At 31.7% G+C, this 25,248-nt stretch overlaps 1 protein-coding gene across 2 annotated transcripts in view; it reads left to right on the top strand.

Annotated features, from left to right (window-relative positions):
* LOC129907286 (cell division cycle protein 23 homolog) overlaps window positions 1–25,248 on the top strand; it is a 111,108-nt gene that overhangs the window by 81,272 nt on the left and 4,588 nt on the right. The window contains exons 4-6 of one of the 2 annotated variants that reach the window (XR_008770997.1): window positions 17,190–17,265; window positions 17,356–17,470; window positions 17,528–17,745. The exons of the other annotated variant lie outside the window; for it this stretch is intronic. The gene's annotated coding sequence lies outside the window, so the exon portion shown is untranslated. The remainder of the gene's footprint in view (window positions 1–17,189; window positions 17,266–17,355; window positions 17,471–17,527; window positions 17,746–25,248) is intronic. 2 annotated transcript variants of the gene reach the window in all.

Raw genomic sequence — 25,248 nt, 5'->3', positions numbered from 1 at the left:
CCCTCATTGACCCTTAAACCCATTTTTGCCGCTTCCGTTTCAATGCTTACAAAAGCGCCATTGACATCACGCTGAGTTCTTCCGATTATGTCAATATCGTCGGCATATGCAAGCAGCTGAACGGACTTTTGAAAGATGGTGCCTCTGGTGTTGACGTTTGAGTTCTGTATAATTCTTTCAAGAACGATGTTAAAAAAATCGCATTACAGTGCGTCGCCTTGTCTAAAACCTTTTTCGACATCAAACGCTTCGGTTAGGTCTTTACCGACTCTGACGGAGCAATTTATTTTTTAATTTATTCGCAAAACAATAAAAAAAAATTACACAATTATTTGTTTTTATTGTTTTTCGAATAAAATAACAAAATGAGTAGAAAAAACACGCCTATAATTAACAAAATACTATCAATGTTTTTATATTAACGGTTAATTTTAACACATTCAAGACACACAAAGTTAGTCATCAGATGAATTATTCTCAGTGTCTTATTCGTTGTCGGACATTTCGTGGTTTAAAATTTCCTCCATATTGCTAGGAGTACAATCTCCTTCGAACCATTTAAGCTTTATGGCTCCTTCTTCCATTGCCCAGCCACAGTTGAAAGGTGGCAGCTGTACGCCATTATTTTCTATTGAACTATTATTATTTTATTATTATGGTACTTCATTTATTCATTAATACAATTTTTTATATATTTAAGTTTAACATTTGGTACATTTAAGCATGGCCTTAGCCGTCTGCCATTGATATTTGGGCAGTACTTAATCAGGTGTTCGCATAATGAACCTGTTGGTGTTCTAGCTGTCGGTACAAAACCCTTGTCCCTGAGGTTTCAGCTTGGGATACATTTTCTCTTTCCATCGCTTGTTCTACATCCATGATACATTTTTTAGTTGTATTCTTCCACTCAGAGGGATGCCAAATTAAGTGGATATAAATTAAGTCGATATATGTATATTTTTGGAAAAACCTCAAAAGTTTTTCTACTTCTTCATAGTATTTCCCTCCCCTAACCTGTGCCCCATAACACATTACGTACCGCATAACAACTTCAAAAACTTTTATTTTCGATGGAATTCCAACTCTAGCATTTGCCATCAAGTTCCGCCAAGTTGAATTTATAGCCTTTTTTGAATCACACAGTTTCATTTTGAAGTCCTTTTTGAAAGAAAAATCGTGATTTATTAAAACTCCTAAGTACTTAACATTTAACAACTTCCAGATTCTCCACCATATTTCCACTTTTCGTTTTCTTGCTAGGCGACCTGTTCCATTTCTGAACACGATAACTTTTTAAAATATTTTGTTCTTTTTCGTCGGCTACAGAGGTCTGATTTGAATATATATTTTTTACCTAGTTCTCGATCGACGTTTCGATTGTGGTTACAATCTTCTTCAGGATCTAAGAAAAATATTTCTAAAAATTGCTATTATAAATAAAATTTATACTTATCTTAAAGTTTTTATATTAATGGATTTCTTTTTATTCTTGTTTGATTTCTTGGTTATGTTCAAATATTTCAAAACTCAAAAAAGGAAAATGTCTTGAAAAAGACGTTTTCAATCATCGAAATTTAAAAATATAAAAACTTTTTTTATCATTTGATAAGAAACTCAAAAAATTTCTTATCAAATTTAACTTTAAGAAATTGAGTTGATTATAAAGTTCAAGTTAGAAATTCCTTTTAACAAACTGACTATAAATACTGCTAAACCCTTCACAAGTATTCTCTGTGTCTAAAATATATAGCATTTCTAATACCATTCTTTTATTATAATGCTTTTCTATCTGTAAAATATCTACATTGTTATAATCTGGTCTATGTCCCTCGTCTATACAATGTAAAGCTAGGGCAGTTTTTTGTGAATGTCCGTTATTAATATCCGATCTATGACCGGCTATACGGTTTTTTAGCTTCTGCATCGAAGTACCTACATAAACTGATGGACAATAGTTTGCTCCATCACCTAAACATTTGATTTTATATACTAGGTATATCTGATTTATCGTTTTTAGAAAATTCACCTTTTAAATTCGAAAAAAGTGAACTTCTCAAAACATTTACTGATGATGTTGGTTTTTTATACCAATCAAATATTAAATGGTTATTTTTTCTAATTACAAGCACGTTTAGCTTTTAAATCAGTAAATGTAGGAAGTCTGCTATGTCATCCAAAAATAGTGAGAATATCAAAGGGCTCAGAAGACATCCCTATTTCTATTCCAAACCAATCTGATAGCTCTTCTCCATTCCATATTGCTTATTTATTTGAAACACCTATTTGGGAAAGTTTGTAAAATAGACAGTTTCTGTTGATCGTGTCAAAAGCCGCTCGAACATCAATAAAGAAAGCATACAATTTTTTGCCTCGGTTAAGTTGGCCTTGAGCGATGGTTGTTAAATTGAAGATTTGGTCTACTGTAGAAAAGTCTTCTCTAAATCCTGCTTGGAACTGGCTCAACTTATTGTTGTCTTTGACATATTTTGAAAGTCTGGTATTCAACAGATCAGTAAACATTTTCGCAATTGTGTTCATGAACAAAATTCCTCTATAGTTCATTGCATTATTGGGGTCACCTTTCTTGAATATTGGGAAAATTATCGACTTTTGGAACTCATCTGGTACTTTCGCCTCGTTAAATATGTACATTATTCAGTGACCTTAAGACTTTTACAAGGAAATCGTTCGGAACATTTTTGAAGAACTCATAAGGGATTCGATCTTCCCCTGGTGCTTTGTTTATTTTGGCTTTTTTCAACACTTCGCAAAGCTCTTGCATTTTAAATGGAATGTCCAACGTGTCATCAATAACTTGTGGCATTGCATACATGTGTAATATTTGTTGTTCCACTGAATTAAGCATTGCTTGGAAATGACTTTTTAATGCATTTACTTCAACAAGAGCGCCTACTTTGTGCTTGTTCCCGTTGAGGTTTTTCGCGATTGTCGAAAACTATTAGCTTTTGGAAATTTTGGCTATTTCACTTGCCATTCCATTAAAGTACAAGGTTTTTTTTTCATCACAAATTGCTTTGTACCGACAGTTGGCTTTAATGTAGATTTGTTTTGTAGTCGCTGTGTTCAGCTTAAGAGATCCAAGTGATTCTTTCCTGGCTTTAAAAAAATCTTCATCCACCCACGGTTGTTTTTTTCTAGCTTGGTCTTGTTGGTTTTAGATTGGGCTAGATATTTTATTATACCAGTCAGAAAACCTGGTTATAAAAGTACATTGTTCCAGTCCAATTCCAGTAATCTAATGTATTCCTCTAATTGATGTTGATATTGATTTATCCAGCTATTTTTCCAAATGAGTTTCGGCAGTAAAGATAAATTTTTAGTCACAGAGGTATTGTTTTTCATTGTACCTTGAATGGACAGTGGCATGTGGTCTGAAAAAGGCTGTGTTGCTCCATGCATGTCCTGTATTATTATTTGTACCTATTTATTGAATTTCTCCAAATGTTTGCCAAGTAGTTGGTTCTTTTGATTTGCTGGAATAAAACGCTTTTGCTTGGAGACAAAAGACTTCTTTTAAAACCTGTATCAAAAGTATGCTTGAACTTAACTTAATTAGAAATAAAGTTACAAAATAAATACTTGAACTATTTATCTACAGGTTGTAAAGAAACTTCTGGTACCCACTTTTTTGAAATCATGGGATTTTTTATGATTTTTTGATGTACCTATCATTTATTTGGTTATACCAAAATGCCAAAAGTTAATTTTTGACTGCACTTTGAATGCGTCTGGGGAAAGCTGAAGATGAAACACCTGGTACCCACTTTTTCAGAATCAGGGGGCAAGTATCTATTGTTTTTATTTGATTTCAAGTGGTTGAACCAAAAACGCAACAACCTCCGGCCATGGCTGAAAAAGATCACTGCCAAAATATGCTGTCGGTTCTTAGACTAAAAGACTATCAATTATTGCTGGAGTTTTCAGGAGAATTTCTAGTTTCTTATACGACTTTTCTAGAAAAACAATATTTTATTCGTTATTTCAGAGTGTTCTCACTTATGGAATTTAAGTTTGGGGTACAGTTAATAAAACTAAATAAAAAACTATTTTGTAAGAATACTAAAGTTTTCATTAAAAATAAATTCATGAATTCTTAATAAAAACTAAACCTATATAAAATTCGATTAGAGAGAGCGTATTGTTCCTATATGAACTTTTAGTTGATTTATGTTAACGTTTTCTTTTTTCTTATCTCTTAATTAAATTGAAGTTTTTTGTATTAAAAAATTATTATTGTTTATACGTTCTTTTCAAGGTTAACTTTTTTTTCCGCTTCATAGTAGCTTGAATTTTATTGCTAATTATACACGGTGATCTTGAAGGCGCGGCAGATTTTACAAAAATGGACCCCAAAAGTAATAATGCAGGATTGTTCGGACTGATTTCAGGATTTTAAATATGGCGGCAGGTTTTATAAAAATGGACCCCAAAAGTAATAATGCAGGATTGTTCGGACTGATTTCAGGATTTTAAATATGTAAACTTCCCTGATCCCTTTTTTGAGTTATAAGCATTTTTGTATACACGGGAGGGCATTTTGACTTAGAATGGGGAAAAAATTGTTAAAAACATCGAAAAAAGACATTTTGATTTTGTATATGTTTTTCGAAAGCTATAATATTGTTCCTGAACCAAGTCTTTAATTTAAGTTGGTTGAGCAAATATGTTCTGAGAAATTTAATTTCAAAAACATCATTTTAGAAAAAAAAATTGTTTTTTTCTTCAAGTTTATTTTTTTTCCATTTTATTAAATAAATGGTACAATTTTGTTACATAATTCAATGATCTTATAAATTTCTAGTCGAAAAAAAACCACATGCTTATAAGTATTTTAAATTAATGATAATTTGACCAATTATTTGAACTTTTAATGTTTATGTTGAATCGGGCTTTTTTGGTCACTTCCTTTTATATGCAAATAAAAATCTTTATTTCATACTTTCTCCCTACGTTTCGTCGTAATTTCTCGACTTCTTCAGGGGTATTTTATTAAATCTGTTAAATATTATATTGAAAACTTTTTACACTATTACAAAAATTGTTTAAACTTACATGAAAATATTATTTTGTTACATTTATCAGTTGACAGATAATTAATAATTAAAAACTTTTGAATTTCCTAAAATAAAAATTATAAATTATTGACATTTATTAAATAAAAGTTAAAAAAAAAATAAAAACATACTTCACAGCACTTTAGAAAAACTAAATGAAAAACAATTTGAATTTAATTTTGAATTATAACAGAAAAATTACACCGCTCTTAATGCCAAAGAATAACTTGCTATTGTTTTTTCTCTATCTTCTTGAGTATTCATTGTTTTCTCTATATTTTGTTGTGTACGTAGACTTTCAAGTGTGTATCTCTTATATGTTCTCTTTTCCTTGTCCATTATTGTTGTATTATCGAAGTCTGCAGTAGATTCTCTTTTGTTCCGAATATCCGCTTTGTGTTTGATTATGTCGTTTTCTATTGACGAATCTCAGAATGAGATTTGTGAATCTGACAGCTGAAAGGAGGGGTGAAGAGGGGAAATAGTGGAAGAATCTCAGATTCCATGATCTATTTGCGTCTTGAGATTCAAAAAATTACAAAAAAATGAATCTGAGATTCAAGAATCTGAATCTGGATTTTTATCAAGATTCACGCATACAAACATACGCACTTTTACACACACTCCTCTGTTTGACATTTGTCTGAACATTTGTTGTTGTTTTATTTTTTCTATACGCACAGATTTCGTACACAATTACAAAACTTGATTTCATATTTTATTTGCAGTGGAAAATCTGAAATTTTTACACAAAAATTTCAAAAGTCAATAGAAAACGACATAATGTCTCGTCTCCAATGATCTCTTTGTTGTCCCAATGTAGATCAAATTGCACGACTCCCCCTCCTTGCCACTGCACCCAATTTTATAAATTATGTCATGTTGTTGTTCTTTTTCTATTTTGCTTTTTGTGTTGGTGAATAATTGTTTTATTGTTGTGTTTGATTTGTGAGCGAATGTCACATTCTCTTTATTTATTATTTTGTTTAAGTTTCTCTTGTCCGTTAAGTTTGGAATGTATGAAATACCATAGTATCGCATAGTGTTGCCAACGCACATAGGGGTATTTAGTCAATTTAGGCGGACAAAACACGAAATTTTAAACTGATCCAAATGTAAAAAATCAACATCCTACTAAAAGTAGATAACTTGCTTAGCATTTTCTTATAGTTTTAAAATTGATTATCCCTTCAGGTGACTAACAGCAGCGCTCTAGAGTTCAAAGTTTTCAGCCCAAACAAAAAAATAATTTTTTTTTTGTAATTTAGCGACTGTGCTTAAGTAAGTACTTTTTTTTAAAAGTGGATGTAGAAAAAAGTTTTTATGGAATATTGATAAGGAGATACGAAACTGTCTACTAGATGTTGTATCAAAATGTTGTATTACTTTATAAACAAAAAAGTGATATGTTGAATCTTAATATAAAATAATCATAAAAAAAAACAAAATTTCTGTGTTGGTAAGGAGATAAGTTATACAATTTCACATTTTTGTGCGATAAAATTTTATGTTTTCTAAAGGTTAAACTCTTATCTAATTGAATCTGTAAAAAAAATGTGCAACTTCGACACATTTGCCCTTCTTAAAGATTTTAGGTTTTGAAAAATGGTTACCTAGTATTCAGCATCCATATTTTAAGTTTTTTTTAAAGATTCAACTTCTTGAATTACAGAACCTGAATCCTTATGATTTTTCCTAAATTTTAAGACCTTTATCTTGGCGATACCATTAATAGAACTCCATTTATAAGCGCTTTAACAAACCTTTGGGATCCATTCTTGACACTTTTTTGTTTGATCAAAAAGTGGTTTAGGAAGAAAAATGTTTTCATTGAAATCAACACTTAAAACACTTTATTTCGGTACTAAATACAAGCTTTTACCTTGTTGATGAAGATAAACCGGAAAAATAATTTTGTCCGCATAAAATTGGCAAATACCCCTATGTGCAACGTCTGGATTTTGTTGAGAATTTTTATTTTGATTAGTTTTATTGATGTTTTTGTTAATTAGATTTTGTATTAAGTAGTTTGGAAAATTGTTCATATATTTATATATATTATTGTTGTTATATTTTCTTCTTTAAATTCTACATCGCTTATTTGTATTATTTTATTTATAAAATTGTTCGCCGTGTTGATTTTTTGTTGTAAGGGTTGAGTGGAGAGGAAATTTATCATTCTACCAGATGCTGTTGTTTTTGAATACCAGTTAAATTTGATTTTCTTTATTGTTCTGAAGATTCTGATATCTAGGTAGGGTAAGCTTTGGTTTTGCTCAGTTTCAACAGTTAATTTGAGTTTAGTATGGTAATGGTTCAAGAATTCCAAGATCGCATCTTTATCTTTTTCCTTAATTATAGCAAACACGTCGTCTACATACTTTTTTATGAATTTGATGGTGATTTGTTTTTCTGTCTTAAGTTCTTCTATGGTTTTTTTCTAGCAAATCATCCAAAATGATGTCCGCTATTGTGGGGGAGAGAGGATTTCCCATTGGCATACCAAAAGTCTGGTTGTATAATTTATTATCATATTTGAAGTAATTGTTTTCTTTTAGACAAAATTCTAGTATTTTCAAGAATTGGGCTTTTGGAATTTTTGTAAAATTCTTTATTATGTCCCACTTCTTCGTTATTATTTTAATGGCTAAATACGTCGGGATGTTGGTGAAAAGTGAAACAGTTAAACTAAAAAATCGTCTTCTTCTAAAACAATAACTTCTAACTGCGTTTTAAGTTGGATTGAGTTATTAATGTTGTAGTTTTCATTAACTATATTTTTTAAGATTTGTCCTATGTGTTTTGAAAGTTGATAGCATGGAACGTTTGTCGAAGAGGAGATAGGTCTCAATGGAAGATCTGGCTTATGTATTTTTGGCAAGCCGTATAGTCTCGGTGCTTTTGACGATGAAGAGTACATTTTATTCTTTTGCCAGGAAAAAAGTATCAAAGTATTTGCTTCTGAAAAAAGTATCAATCATAACTGTAAGTGTTGCCGTTGTTTTTTAATAATTTTTTTTTAATTTTAAGTATTTTTTTTAGAAAATTGCCCCTCCCGCCAGCCAAAACGGGGGGAGATAGACCCCCTCTCATAGTCAACAATGATTGTATATAACTCCTGTGCAAAATCTCATTAATAACACTGGTTAACAAGGGTTCTGTTGCCGGAACCAAAATATACTTTTCTGAAGGTTTTCGGTGTGCTGAACTCGAATCCGAAGTCAAAAAAATTTTAGCAGCTCGCGTTTTTGAAATATTACCGTTGAAATATTAAACGTTTTTTTGACTGCTTCGGACGTTTTTTTTTTCATGTAAGAAAATTTTTTAAAATTAAAATTGTAACGGTTTTTATAAGACCTGTTTTTCTTCTTTCAAAATCTGTTTAAATCTTTCCTATCTTTCGTATAGGCCGAGATATCTTAAGATAAAGTAAGTGTGTTTTGCTCAAAAATCATAGAGGATGTAATAACTTTATAATACATTGGTAAGCCAAGCAGCACATGTGTTGTCGAAAAAATTTTAGCTGTTGCTGACTACATATTTAATACCCTTTTCAAAAATGTAATTAAAAGACTTTCATCAGCTCTAGTTTCTTAGTTTCAGCAAAGTAGATATAAAACAGAAAAAAACATGTATTTATGTAAATTTATGTAAATTTACATAAATGGCTGTTTTGGTATGGAATTTTTTTTTTTTTCAATTTTTAAAAAACATTATTCTAATAGGGAATTTAATTTTCTACAAAAAGTTTAATGTGCAATACATCAAAATTTTGCTTACGAGATATATTGAAAATACCAAAAAAGGGGCTTTTGTACCCTTATCTTCAATTTCCACCCTCTCATTTAATAGCACTCCGCGGTTTTATCTCCTCTTATAACCCATTGAACAATTCCTGCAATAAAAACCCGTGAACGTCTTAGTTCCTTTCTGAATGACATAATCAATAGCCTAGGAGGAAACAAAAATTCTGGGGATGCGATACATTTTTCCTCCAATCTCAAAAACTTAAATACTTATAAGCATGTGGTTTTTTGTTTTCGATTAGAAATTTATAAGACCATTGAATTATGTAAAAAAATTGTACCCTTTATTTCATAAAATGGAAAAAAAATAAACTTGAAGAAAAAAACAATTTTTTTTTCTAAAATGATGTTTTTGAAATTAAATTTCTCAGAACATATTTGCTCAACCAACTTAAATTAAAGACTTGGTTCAGGAACAATATTACAGCTTTCGAAAAACATATACAAAATCAAAATGTCTTTTTTCGATGTTTTTTAACAATTTTCTCCCCATTCTAAGTCAAAATGCTCTCCCGTGTATACAAAAATGCTTATAACTCAAAAAAGGGATCCGGTACGATTTTGAAGTTCACATATTTAGAATCCTGAAATCAGTCCGAACAATCCTGCATCATTACTTTTGGGGTCCATTTTTGTAAAACCTGCCGCGTCTTCAAGATCACCGTGTATAAATATATATATATTTTCCTTTTTTTATTACTACTTTTAATTGTAAAATTTGTATACCCTTTAACAAGATTTATCTCTATGGGCTTTTATTTCGAAATAAATAAATAAAATAATTAAATCTCTGGGGCCCTATTTCATATTGCGAAACGAAAGGCAAAACAACGATACCCAGGACAATGATAGTCACGACATAGAGCGATTTAGTACAACGATAATGAATCCATGTTTTTTTTTTCAAGCGTACCAAGACCAACTTCACGCCTATGAAAAGCTGTCAAAAAATAAGTAGACAAACAAAATCTTTAGTGGGAAATCAGCCCTATCGGCAATCTCACGTGAGAAATTTCCCCGGGAGTAGGTTTTCTCTCCCGGGAATTTTTCTCCTTATCGGCAATCTCCATCGGAATTTCGTTTTCGGGAAAGAAGTACAGCCAACTTAACAAAACAAAAAAACCTTCGAACACATGTCTTCGAAAATTTTGACAACTCTAATTTGATTGCATTTGGTGCACAAAAACAATTAAAATGTTTAATAGTAAATATTTATATAATTTTTTTCTTTGGTGTTGATTTGTGGATTTTTATTCAATAATTTTTTTTATTTTTTGCCCAACTTATTACTTTGTTTGTTTCTTCAGATGGACATGTAATTAGTTTTGTGTTTTTAATTTTAATTAAAGAATCAATCAATAAAGTTTCTTAAGCTTTGTTTTTTTTTGACATGATAAACAAATTACTGAAATAAATTGAGGCATTCCACATAATTTGATCATTTTTTCGACCAAAGCAGCAAACTAATGCTCTCGGAATGGTCTCCTTTAGTTTTATGCTTTTTTTTAAGGTTTTCTTATATTTTATTTTTGTCTACTATTTTGCGTTATCCAGTTGCAATATCATTTGCTTTTTGTTGGATTAAGGAAGTAATAATTTAATATTTTTTAACAGAATATTTTGAAAGAAAAATACGTACATTTTGGCTTCAAAATATCTGTTCCCCATAAAAAATATGATAGAAATACTTCGGGGGAGAAACTTCATTCCCGATAGGTATTTTTGTGTGGAAATTTTTTCCTAGGAAATTTTTCCATTCAAAAAGTATTGGCGATACCGATTTTTCGGAATAGAGAAATTGTTCCATGGAAATTGTATTGCCGATAGGGCTGAATAAAATTGATAGTACAGGAAAGATTGACTTTTTCGTGGAACGAAATACAGGACGGCTGAATTTTTAAAATCTGAAAAAGGGATATTAGAAAAGCTTAAGTTCTGGTTTTTGGGACGCTACCCCCCTGGCGAAATCCGTTATTTTGAAAAACGCGAATCGCTCTATATCTCCAAAACTATGGGTCCTATAGAAATGGTTGTCAGACCAAAGTTCTTGAAAATTGAATTATCTTTTTCTTTGTAATACATTATTTTTCTCAGCGGGCAATAGTTTTGAGGTTATGTTGTTTTAATTTATTTTTTTTTTCGTTTTTTTTAAGATTATATCATTCCCAGTGTTAGTTACATAGTTTTTTAAAAATTAAAAGTTAAAACAAATAAAACAACAACCTCAAAAGTGTTGTCCGCGTTGAAAAACAGTGAATGCACAAGAAAAAATATTTATATTACCTACAACTTTGGTTCAGTTACCGATTCGGTCAAGACAATAATTTAGTAGATATACGCCAATTCGCATTTTCCAAAATGGTGGATTTCGCCAGGTGGTTGGCGTCCCGAAAATCAGGACTTAAGCTTTTCTAATACCCTTCTTTCAGATTTGAAAAAATCTGCCTCTCAATATTTCGTTCCACAAAATGCCTGTTTTTTTTACTAACTTTCCTGTACTTAGACTATAGTTTTCAGATCAATTACTTTTACTCATACATCGCATGACTTTAAAAAATATACCAAATTATTGGAAATTTGATGGTCCATAACTTTTACTTTTTAAAAAACTATGTAACTAACACTGGGAATGATAGAATCTTAAAAAAACCAAAAAAAAAATACATTACATTACATTACATATTAAACTAATCTGAAGATAAATCTCCGGACTAGAAACACTGCAGCTTCGGAATCTAAGTCCATTTTGCTGATACAACACAAGACATTAATACAACACAGAAAGACAAAGAGAGAAAGAACGATAGAAGAACATACAACACTGAACTACGTGGCACAGAGGAGGAGACATAGTTGAAAATTGTCTCATGTTATCGCACAGGTGGCTTCAGTTAAGCTGGCGATTTAGAAAAAACTTCTGAGCCGACCGTTGGGTTTTAGACAACATAACCTCAAAACTATTGCCCGCTGAGAAAAATAATGTATTATCAAAAAAAAGATAATTAAATTTTCAAGAACTTTGGTCTGACAAGCATTTCTATAGGACCCATAGTTTTGGAGATATAGAGCGATTCGCGTTTTTTAAAATAGCGGTTTTCGCCAGGGGGTAGCGTCCCGAAAACCAGGACTTAAGCTTTTCTAATACCCCTCTTTCAGATTTGAAAAATTCAGCCGTCCTGTATTTCGTTCCACAAAATGCCTGTTTTTTTACTAACTTTCCTGTACTATGAAGCTATGGGCATATTTTGTGATTTCGACTATTTATTTTATGAGTTTAAAGAAGAAAGAAGCGCTCTGTGCAAAACTTAGTGTTTTTTTTAGTGAGGTATCGGATGTAGGCCTAGTCCTCAATAACAAAAATAATAAAGAATTTAAACAAAAATAAAAAAAAGTAAAAAAAAAAAAAGACTTGTGGCACTCGAGGACTGCCGCGGTTAAGCTATTGCTTTGCATTTTTTGTCAACTTATGCAATTATAATTTGTTTACCTACCCTACACAAAACCAATGATCTGATTTTGTATCTACCTATCAATTCATACACCTACAACAACAAGGTCACATTTGAAAACATGCATACACACAATCTCATGTCATAAACTTCTCCAGACCAAAAAATAAGAAAACACAAGAATACTTTTTCTCTTTTCTCTACAATCGCAACGCAACGCTTTACTCGTTCACAAATCACAACAAGTTGAACAAGAAACAGAAGAATGGGAAGAGAAACCAAAACAAAAGAAAGAAACCATTCACACAAACAGCGCTTGCTTGCTCTCGTTCGTCTCGATACATGCAAGCTTCGTACAATTGTACATTCGTACCATGTACACACATACCATACACGTTTAGTGAACCATCCATGTGTGCGGCGTAATAAATTTTCGTTTCATTTTTCGTTACTATATTTTTTGGCTAGCACCCCATCCCAGGCCTGCGTTAAAATCTATGCAATAGCTTAAAAGAAAAATTAATTCTAAACAAAAACACATATACCTACATATTTACAAAAATAAAAACAAAATAAATATTTCATATGAACTCAAAGGAGTAGCCGATGTTAAAAATAAATAAGTAAGTGTAGTAACATCTTGATATCTTAAGTAGTTTAATTGGTCTTTTTTTGGTCAATTTGGTTTCTTAATGTAAATACAAAATTAAAACAAATTTTTGTCCCTACGTTTCGCTGTTTCTCAGCATCTTCAAGGGGCTTTATTATTTATTATTACGTCTACATACATATATAAAATAACAATTCTTTATTTTTTTTATAATTTTAAAATTAGGATATTTTTGACTTAAATTATTTTTTGTTTATATTGCATTTTTATATTTTTTTATTTTTTATTCAAAATGTAAGTATGTATTTTTAAATAAATTAACATAAAATTTAATAAATTGATAACATCACAATATCTATTTAAATAAAAAAAGATAGTAAATTACTATCGTTAAAAGAAATAAAATGCACGACTGGGGTCGCACGAACTTGCTCTTAGAGTTAAAGTTGCTTAAATTTTTAAGACTTTTTATATAGAAATTTGGAAAAAAAAATAAAATTCGTTTAAAAAAAAAAATAAAATAAAATCTGAAATTAAATTGCCCTCCAAAACAAGTATGCAGTTTTGATTGATATATTAACATGCATTTTTAGAAAAAAAATTTTCAAAATCGTTAGAGCCGTTTTTTTAAAAACTAATTTTTTATAAATAATTTTTTGGAAAAAAAGTTTAAAAATAAAATTGGTATGCCATTTTGTAGAAATCACTAATCAACATCTAAAAACAAAATTTCAAAAAAATTCAATGTCCCGTTTTCGAAAATTTGATTTTTCAAAAAAAAATTTTCAAAATTTTTTTAAAAATCCAAAAATTATTTTTTTCAAAATTTTATTTTTGGCTTATATTCAAATTATATAAATGCTTCTTCACAAAAAGTTTCGTTGAAATCGAATAAGCAGTATTGGAGATAATCGGATTTGAAAAAAACGGTTCTATGGCAGGTACCGTTAATAATGATTTTCAAAAAAAATTTTTTTCATTAAAAGATAGACCTTAACTTTAAACTAACACTTGAATTTTTTAAACAAAATCGTTGGAGCCGTTTTCGAGATATTTCAATTTTACTAAAATCGGTATATGACAAGTACCGTTATTTTTGGTCCAAAAAAATTAATTCCAAAAACCCCTCTGGAGAATCGCCAAATAACGCTGCATACCACGTTTGACATCAATCGGTCCATCCGTTTAGGCTGTAGCTCCTTATACAGACAGACAGACTGACAGACTGACAGACTGACAGACAGACAGACAGACAGACGGACTTCCGGGACCCACTTTTTTGGCATTGTCTACCATCGTAATGTCATGGAAAAATGTTATCTCAACTTTTTTTTTTTGTACGAATGCATAACTTGATATATAGTACCTATATCGCAAGTAAAAAACAGTCGGGACATACATGTGTTTTTTGGGTTTTATTTTATTTTTCATGCTACTCATATGCTTGTTTTAATAAAACATGCTTGGTTTAATAAACCCAAAAAAGACATACATACATACATGTCCTGACTAAACCCCTAGTCCTAGAACAATGGTTTATACCTTTTTGAAAAGGGTGTTTAATATAGAATAGAACCTCATCAAAAACTTTTACATTTAGGCTTTATCTAAATGGCCTTATAAATCAACATGTTAATTATAGCTTGAAACAAAAGCTTTAAATCAATGCTAAGAACTTAAAAACCCATTCACTTTATAAAGATCCAATCAACATAAATGAAGTATGTAAGGAAAAAAAAAACTGAAATTGAAACAGAGAGTATCTGGAAATTTTAACATTCAAAAAAATGAAGTGCTATTTATTGACAGATAACGTCAATAGTAACGTAAGGAAAAAAAGACTGAAATTGAAGCAGAGAATATCAAGAAAATTTAACATTAAACAAAAATGAAGTGCAATATATTGACAGATATCAATGATACTATCGTATGCATTTTTATGTTCTTACCAACAATTCAAAGTAAAAAATCCAATCTTTTAAATGAGACCATGAGACTTGAAGAAACATTATTTTATCCATTGGAATTTTTGTTTTTAAAATAAATAATTTATTTGATTGAGTTTTTGTGCTCCTAAGTGTATGTTCATTGCAATCAGTGGAAATAAAATTGGCTTCGAAGTTTGGCAAAGTTTTTTTCTAAGCAAGACAAACGAGAGCGGTAGGCAAATGACATTCGTAAGCAATAACGAGCGAGCGTATCGAGAGGGGGGTGTGGGAGGGTGTCTCACCCCCCCCCCCCCCCCCACGATTTTCCAAGTCGGCAAATCAGTCGGCAAAAAATTTATCGCCAAATCATTTTTTGTACGTACATAAGTGTATGTATTTAAAATTTGGGTAGCTCGTGTCCCGAGGTACGATTTGCCAAATCGTACGTAGGTGTATTTAACATCTGGTTAGCTCGTGTCGTGTCTTGTAATCATGGTTCCAAATTTTTCACATTGGAGTTTTGTCCTTTTTTTTTTGGAATTTTGATAGAATAGAACCTACAAATAAGTTAAATTAAATAAAGAATTCTGAAAAACAATTTACCATACGAACCCTGAAAACTATCTTGAATTTTGATTTTATCAGTTCTTTATATTTTTGCAAAAATGTCATGTTCAAAGTAAAAAATTTAATAGAAAATCTAGAAGGGGAGAATTTGTACGTTTTTGATGATTCATTGTTGATTCAAAGTACAATAGAATCATTTATACAAAAAAACGATGATGAAACTCAAATAAATGCATTAATTAAAAGTTCATCTTCGTTTGTTGAAATATTAAATATTAATCCTGAAAATGATTTTTTGAAACATTATAGAACTCGTCGGTTTCCAAAGAGAATTGATGAAAATCCTGAAACCACTTCTATTTTTAATTTGGAAACATTTTATAGGAAAGAGTTCAAAACTTTAACGTCACGCGTTAATCTATTTTGAATCTATTGTGAAATTGGATCATGCTACTTGTCTGAGTTGCAAATTCTTCTTTTTTCTTGCAACGAATGCTCAAATTTCTACAACATTACCAAAGAGGTATTTAAACTGAGAAATGTAATTCCGTTAGCCTTCAAGTTAGTTTACTACATGTTTACCGCTCCTCTGAAGTCAAGTTCGTGTAAGCGGTCATTTAGTAAACTTAAAAGAGATCTCAATTATTTGCGTATGCCCATGGGTGCAGAAAGGTAAAATTCGTTGATGCTGCTATATTAATCAAAAAATATAGTTGATAGAACTCAACTAAACTAAGCTGTCGAAAAAAAGACATTGTTAAAATATCACAGGGTTAGTCTTTAAATTAAAAGTCAATTTTATGTAAATGTTTTATGTTAATTGTTTTGAAATTTTTAACTTTAATTTTAAAATCTAAAATTTTAAAGACTACAAAAGTGCCTGATTTATTTTCTTTTACCAAAAATATTTTTTTTATTATTAAAGAATGTATGCCTAATGTTTATTTTTTGTCTGTTATTATAGATTAGGTATTGTTTTAATAATTAAATGCTTAATCGTGAAAATTCTGTTTTCTCTAAAACTATGATTCCCAATATTATTTAAAAAAAATCGGATGCAGTCGGCAAATTCATAAAATGAGTCGGCATTTTACTAAATCTCTAACTTAGTTACATGGTTCCCAAAAACGCTTTTTTCTCGAAACGGTGTTTCAAAGTCGGTGAGGAAAATTTCTCCTAAACGGCTGGGCCGATCGACTTGAAATTTTCGCACGACCTTCTTAGATACTTTTGCCAGATAATAAACGAAGGAATAATTTTTCTGACAATAAATCGATTTTTAAAGCCACTTTAAAGTGTACATTTTCTTCGTAAAAACGATCTTTTTCTCTGGAAAGCCGCCATTTTTTCAAAAATCAAAATCTTTACTATTCCTTAGGTCATTACCTGTATTCATCTATTCTGAAAACGAATCTTTTGGTTTTTCTTATTTTAAACATTTTGGATCAGACGTCGGAGATATCTTCCTCACCGCCTGACATCTTTTTGTGGAAGTCCTCTAGGAGATCTTCTACAAAAATAACGGAACTCAATATTTTTGTAGATTCATCGCGAATTCTTAAAATTCTTAAATTCGCTATATGTACATTTATTGTGTGTATTCTCTTCAAAAAATTCACAAAAAAACACGATTTTTCGCAATTACAACTAGATTAACAGCCTTGGCAACAATTTCCATTGAAAAAGACATGCTGAATCGTAATGAAGGAGAAGATATTAATATTAATTTGTATGATTTTCTTCTTTTTTTTTAGTTTGGGGCGCCAAAATTGAATTTGCTTGGAGCGGCAAAAGTCCCAGGCTCGGCATGGGTGATACCATTTCCGAAAGGTTTTGAGAAAAGTGAAAAACAATTTTATCAGATTTTTCTTTTTTCAAATTATTTTTTTTTTATTTTTCAATTTCCTCAAAAACGAGAAGGCATGAAAACATATAGTTTTCATTATTCGATTAGGAATTAATTCACAGACTGGAGAAAAATATTATTCGATGAGTTTTTTAAAAAAATTTTTCGCCATTTTTAACTTAAGTGACCGTAAGTGTTGCCGTTATTTTCAATATTCTTTTTTTTAATTTTAATTATTTTTTTTAGAAAATTGCACCTCCCGCCTGAAGGGGGAGATAGACCCTCCTCCCATAGTAAATACCTAATGACTGTATTGAACTCCTCTACATCAAATCCTGGCGCCCAAGTTATCCTACCAGATTTTGGGGTGTTACGGAGTTCTTAAATAACGTTTCGTAATCAGTGCAACTAGATCTACAAAACGTGATGATCTCCGCCCGAGTATATTTTGAGTGTTACACAGTGTAATAATAATAATAGCTGTTTTTTTTCTCGTGATCCAGATGAGATAATTGTTTTATTCGCTTTACAACAAAAGCAGGATTTTATTTTGTTATTGTTTCGCAAATAAATACAATGTTCTGACCTGGTTCACGAGGAATAATAAAACACAGCTAATATCAAAAATATCAAAAACAAATTTAAATTGATGTGAAATTAGAATTACATATTTGAAAACTTGAGCCTTTTTTCTACTGTTTTACTTTCGATATACAGTATAGGTATACTAGACTGGGCCAAAAAAATAAAATATTTTTTTTTTTTTGAAAGTTACTTCGAAAATCTTGTTCAAGATGATGAAAAAAAAATTTGGTGGACCTAATTAATAATAATAAATTTTTTTTTCATCAGGATGATGAAAAAAAAATTTGGTGGACCTAATTAATAATAAATTTTTTTTTCATCATCCTGAACAAGATTTTCGAAGTAACTTTCAAAAAAAAAATATTTTATTTTTTTGGCCCAGTCTAAGGTATACTCAATATTATTTTCGCTATAAATATTTTTATAGCGAGTATTTTTTTTATTATTTTCGCTACTAATTTTTTTTAAGCTGCTCCTCCCCGCTAAACGAGGTGGGAATAGACCCCCCGATACGATTTGTGTGTGCGTTTGTTTGTGAACTTACTCCTCCTAAACGTCTGGACAGATTTTTCTGAAATTTTTTGCGTGTGATTAGGTCCACCCGAGACAGGTTTTGTTTTATAATTGAACCCGGTAGGTGGCGCTGTTATCAAGTTATAGCCAAAAATTCCACTAATTAACTAGGTTAATTAGGTTAATAAATACATTTCAATGTGAAATTTCGTGTGTGTGGTAAGGTCTATCCTAAACAAGTTTTGTTTAATAATTGGACCCGGTAGGTGGCGTTGTAGTCAAGTAAGAGGCAAATTCCGTATTTGGGGTCGACAGATAAGGTTCATTCGTAACATGTTTTGACCCGGTAGGCGGCGCTTTTGTCAAATAATAGGCAAATTAAAATTTGAAATTTCTTCACATATCTTCGGTTACTAAGCGAGTGCTTTACTACCAGGCTATCTCACAGTTGAAAATTGGTATGATAAACTGCAACTTGAGCTGAAGCCTCATAAAAAATTGTTCAATTTGTTTCAACTACCAAATATTAAATATCCACATTAATTTTAAATGATTTAATTTTTTTGAGGAAATATTTGATAATTAAGACGTACATATGCACATAGAATAAAGATGGAATCTTTTCATTTTGAGTCAGTTTTTTTTCAAGATTAGTAGTTATTGTTTCGGTTACTGACGCCACGTTACTCACACGGTAACAGTAAATGAACAAACAAATGGACTTGACGTCATGTCACTTGGCTTTTAATATGAAATTATAATCTAAAGCACTATGCTAACGGGAAGTGGAACCGGAGAATGACTCATATTTTTCGTGTATGCGGCCGGATTTCATTGATTTATAAGACGTTATCTCGTAAAACAAAACACCAAAACTAATTTTGACTGCGCCATACCCATGACATACGAATTGAGCGTGTTTTTTTTTTTTTTGGCAAAGCTATCCGCAGTAGGATTTCACAAATATTAACACTTAAAAAAAAATTTATATACAGGCACAAAGAGAAATGCAACCGTAAACTTTTATACTTTGTCAAAATTCTGTCCGCAGCTTGGTTTAGCTTCTATTCTTATCGGCAGCTGCGTGCTGTTTTTGTAATGCATTTAAACGCCAACTGCGGATACGGATAGAAATACCAAAAAAAAGCTATTATTAAAACTGGTTTTATTCTATTCACAATTCGTTTTATCACATTTTTATTGAGTGAAAATTAATTTAATTTTTCCATCTCCCTTGCATCCATGTTGTTTACATTTTATTCTGAGAAATTGATTCATGCCGTACGCTTCAGAGTGATAGAATTTAAAACAAAGTGCAATCCAAATTTAAAAACCCTTTAAAATCATTCTTTAACACAATTGCAAAAACTTTTATAGAATTAAATAGTGAGAAAATAACTCTTAGTTAATAAAAAACAAATAAAACAATAAAAACAATAATGTATTGCTGTCTAAAATTGTGCAAAAGATATTTTTATAACCATTCAGAGACCCTTTCCTTTCACATGTGAATACACTTTATTTGCAACATAAATGTATGTAAAGTGAATTTATTCATACTCGTATAAAAAGATTATCGTAGAATAATTTAGAATTGTTTTCTGGTAAAATTAAGTCATAAAAATAATAATATTTGTTAAAATAAAATTGTCTTTTTTCTTGGATTTTTTTCTATCCACAGCTGTCAAATTGAAAATCTCACAAACAGAGGTGTATTTATTTTTGTTTGGTGATGGTAAGGCGTTGGAACCGCGCGCCGGGCACCCTTATGTGAAATTTTTTCCATTTGTTATTTTTTTCTCGCTAGCGCAAGTTTAATGTGAAAAAGAGTATATAAATTGTTTTTTGGTCAAAGAAATACTGTGAGGAAGTTAAACGTCGGACGACTACAATCGTAAGAGATTGCCAGGTCCTATTCCGATCGCGTCTCGAATAAAGAAAGCATACAAAGCGGCGCTGCACAGAAGGACCAGAGCTGCCAATGAGCTCTACAAGTGGAAAAGAACAGAGGAACATCGGCTACTCAGAAGAAAATGAGGCAATAAGAGAAAGAAGCGATCGTGGAAATAGAGGGATGCTATAACAGGAATGAAGTTCGTAAGTTTTACCAGAAGGTAAAAAGAACAACTCAGGGGTATAAACCTAGAACTGAAGCCTGCAAAGACCAACAGGGAAACATCGTAGTAGAGACGCAAGCTATGCTGAGAATATGGAAAGATCACTTCTGCAATCTCTACAATGGCGATGACGAAGCCAACCCCGCCCAAAGACAGATTGCACCATTCAATATAGACGATGAAGGCCAACATTTCCGTCCCCCCGACCTGGAAGAATTGAAGGCAGTCATATCCAAGCTTAAGTCAAACAAAGCCGCTGGAGATGACGGCCTTGCTGCCAAACTATTTAAAGCAGCAGGAGATGACCTGGTTAGGACTATGCACCAACTCATCTGCCGAATATGGTCGGAGGAAAGCATGCCCACAGAATGGAATCTCAGCATCGTATGCCCGATCCTTAAGAAAGGATACGCTCTAACCTGCGCCAACTACAGAGGAATCAGCCTCCTTAACATCGCTTATAAGAGCCTCTCTGCCGTACTATGTGAGCGTCTGAAGCCGTTCGTCAACAATCTGATAGGTCCTTATCAGTGTGGCTTTAGACCAGGAAAGTCCATCATCGATCAAATATTCACATTACGGCAGATCTTGGAAAAAACCCAGGAACAACAAATCCATACCCACCACCTGTTCATCGATTTTAAAGCCGCGTATGACAGTATCTACAGAGATGAATTAAATAGAGCTACGTGTAGTTTTGGCATCCCTGCAAAGCTCGTCCGGCTGTGCAGGATGACGATGGAGAATGCACGCTGCTCCGTCAGAGTCGGTAAAGACCTAACCGAAGCATTTGATGTCAAAAAAGGTTTTAGACAAGGCGACACACTGTCATCCGACTTCTTTATCATCGCCCTTGAAAGAATTATACAGAACTCAAACGTCAACACCAGAGGCACTATCTTTCAAAAGTCCGTCCAGCTGCTTGCATATGCCGACGATATTGACACAATAGGAAGATCTCAGCGTGATGTCAATGGCGCCTTTTGTAAGCATCGAAACGGAAGCGGCAAAAATGGGTTTAAGGGTCAATGAGGGCAAAACCAAGTATATGCTGTCGTCAAAAAAGGACACCACACCGACGCATTGGACAAAACGTCACCATCGACAGCCATAACTTCAAGGTAGTAAAGGACTTCGTCTATCTACGCTCCGCTATAAGCACGGACAACAACATCAGCGCTGAAATCAAACGGAGAATCACTCTTGCCAACCGCTGCTACTTTGGTTTGAGAAGGCAATTGACCAGCAAAGCCCTCTCTCGAGCAACTAAGGTGTCCCTTTACAATACCCTTATCATCTCAGTCCTGCTATATGGTGCAGAAGCATGGAATTTAACGAAGGCGGATGAAAACATCTTAGATTGTTTCGAGAGAAAAGTTTTCCGTGCGATATTTGGTCCCGTGTGTATTGATGGTGATTGGAGAAGAAGATACAACAACGAGCCTTACGGGTTGTACAAGGACGCGAACCTAGCCAAGAGAGTGAAGGTTTAGCGCCTTAGATAAGTAGGTCACGTGGAGCGCATGGACAACAATGCTCCAGTCCGAATAGTTTTCGACTCCAACCCAGAGGGACGGCGTAGTAGAGGAAGACCCCGTCTGAGGTGGCGCAACCAAGTGAAAGGGGACCTCAATCAACTTGGCGTGCGCAACTGGAAGCAGCGAGTTAAAGATCGAGCTGGCTGGCGAAGCTTGTTGGTTGAGGACCAAATCCACAGCAGATTGTAGCCGCCTTACGGCGCTGGTCACCCTTAGTTATAAAGTAAGCCAATATTTTTTTTTTTATTTAAAAAAAGAAAACATAAATAACGTGTTTCATAAAAAATATAATTTTTTTTACGTAGATAAAATATTGCGCCTTGCGAACTGCACTCCGTCCCTGGTTCAATGCATATGTGTTTTTGTAACTAAAACTACCGGCTGTTGCAGCGCCTTACCATCACAAAATAAAAATAAATACACCCCTGTTTGTGAGATTTTCAATTTGGCAGCTGTGAATTGAAAAAATCCAAGAAAAAAGGACACTTTTATTTTAGCAAATTTTATTATTTTTATGACTTTATGCTACCAGAAAACAATTCTTAATTATTCTACGATAACACTGGTCAACAAGGTTTTTGCCATAAAAACCAAAATATACTTTTCTAGTTTTTTTTGGGGTACTGTATCCGAATCTGAAGTCAGAAAATTTTGATTGGCCTTCGTTTTTGAAATATTACCGTTAGAAAATGTCAAAATACGTAATTTTGGCTGTTTTCGAGGTTATGTTTTTATGTGAAGTAATTCATTATGAACAAATTTGTAACGATGCCTATAAGAACTAGTTTTATTCTTTCAAAAAATGTTTGAATCTTTCCGATATCTTTTTTTTTGCCCGAGATATTTAAAATTTAAGTAGCGGTCAAAAACAACACTGGCCAACCAAATTAAACTTTTTTTGCCACAAGAATCAAAATATACTTTTCTGAAGGTTTTTGGGTTGCTGAACTCGACTCCACAATCAGAAAAATTCTATTAGCCTTCGTTCTTGAAATGTTACCGTTATAAAATGCAAAAAAAGGTTTTTTTTTTTTATAACGGTTATATTTCCAGAACGAAGGCTGCCAACATCTATTTTTCATACCTATAAATTGTTAGGGTGGTCCAGCAAAATTTCTTATATCTTCTTGGAACGATCTTTTCGAAATTTTTTGTGTATGTCGGCAAGTCTGAGAATCGGCCACTGACAAGTCTGAGAATCGACCATTGACACACTCCAAAATTGGAAGTAAATAGCAGAATAGGTGTAACGAAGTCCACCGGGTCAGCTAGTAATTTATGAAATTAACATTTATTGAAGAAGCCACTTGTGAGCTAAATTTATTTTTTTTTTTGTTATATAAACAAAAATATACTTTTCGTAAGGTTTTTGGTGTGCTGAACTCGAATCCGAAGTCAGAAAAATTCTATCATATCACGTTTTTAAAATATTCCCGTTAGAAAATCTGAAATGTCGTTTTTTAACAGTTTTTGAGGTTATGTTCTTGAACGTGGTGATTTATTTTAAATACATTTGTGACAGTTCTTACAAGAACTAAATGTTTTTATTTATAGCACGTTTAAATCTTTTCAATATCTTTTTTCTACTTTAAGAAATCTTAAGTTGAAGTCAATTTGTTTTGTTTATCTTCTCTATACAAAAAAATCGTATGTTTATTTGCGTTTCATAGCAAATCTCGAATAGTTTTTTGTCAATCGCTTTCAAATTTTGAAATAACGTTTTATTTGCATTTTCGTAAATTCTTATATCGGCGATTTTGGTAAATACTCTATAATACACAGTAGAGCGTGGCCGGGTCAAGTAATTATATTAAAAATTTAGTATGCAGAAAAATATAATTTTTTTCTTGTTGAAAACAATATTTAAAATATTTTTAATTACATAAACAGCTTTTTGTTACTCAAAAATTATTAAAAACATCGATTTTTTCATTTTTGTGATCCCCTTGAAGATGTTTCTCAAAAAATGAATTATTTTGAGTACTTGACTCGTAGCACATAAATGTGAATATCTCTGGTAATCGCAAACAGAAGCAGACCAAACTTTGCCAATATTAAGTATAGGCCTAAGGCAAAATAATATAAAAAAATTATCGATATGATTTTATATGTTTTTTTTTAAATTAAGTTTTTTTTTTTTTTGGCCATTTATCAAAGAAATTTTAATAACTCATATATAATTTTATAAATTTAAGTTTTTTTTGTTATACGTTTTACAACAACACTCAAATAAACAAAATAACATTAACAAAATTTTTCAAACAATTACCAAACGTGAAATATACACTCTCAAAGATTCCCATATATTCCTCAAAATATTTTTGATTTCCGAGGTACTCATGTTTCGGAGCTTATTTTGAATACATAACCTGGGTTATTTTCTAAGATAAATATGTTTTCAAATGAGTTGACACTTCTAAATTATATTTTAATAGCAAAAATATTAATTTTTAACAAAAAAAAAAGTGATTTATCATAAGGGGACGACACACTGTGCGAGGCCTGGAAAAAAAATTTACGGGGGGTCAAAGGTCACAAAAACTGGTTTTTCACGATTTTCAGCAAAACGGTAAGTCTTATCAAAAAATTTTCAATGCAAGAATTGTAGACCAGATTATTAGGTATATACAAAAAGTGTCATGACACTTTTTTTCCTAAGACCCACCGTTTATTAGGTATAACGATTCAAAAAGTTGGAGTTGAGTTGTAATCGTCATAATCAGGCCTATTCTGAAAAAAACTCCTAACTGAAAAGTTCCTGAAATTTCATTATTTTTTTAGCTTGAATTTCGTTCTTCAATGGTTAAGAATATGGGAAAGCAAACAAAAATGGAATTTTTCGCCATTTTTCCGATTGCGGCCCTTCTCGCGAAACCATTTCCCTGTGAAATTTTGTTTAAAATATGTCTGAATATATACAGGGTGTGCAATAGAGAATGGACAACCCTAAAACGGCTGATAGCTACACTTATGACTGTTCTAAAAACAGATAGAAAAAAGTTCTATCGTAACCAGTTCACAAAATATTGGCTTTTTTTCGTTCAGTGTATTTTAAATTTTATCATCTTATATTTTTTGTTTACTACAACCACGAATGAATGAATTTTATTTATTTCTTTTTTTTTATCATTTTCTACAATAATTGTATGAGTACATAAAGGCTTTAAAAACTGCATAGCTATTGCATATTTTCGTAAACTAAATTTTGAAATCT

This window comes from Episyrphus balteatus, chromosome 1 (genome assembly GCF_945859705.1).
Source record: "Episyrphus balteatus chromosome 1, idEpiBalt1.1, whole genome shotgun sequence".
NCBI classification, from domain to species: domain Eukaryota; kingdom Metazoa; phylum Arthropoda; class Insecta; order Diptera; family Syrphidae; genus Episyrphus; species Episyrphus balteatus.
The sequence above is the reverse complement of the archived record's forward strand: the minus strand, read 5'-3'. Positions and strand labels throughout refer to the sequence as shown.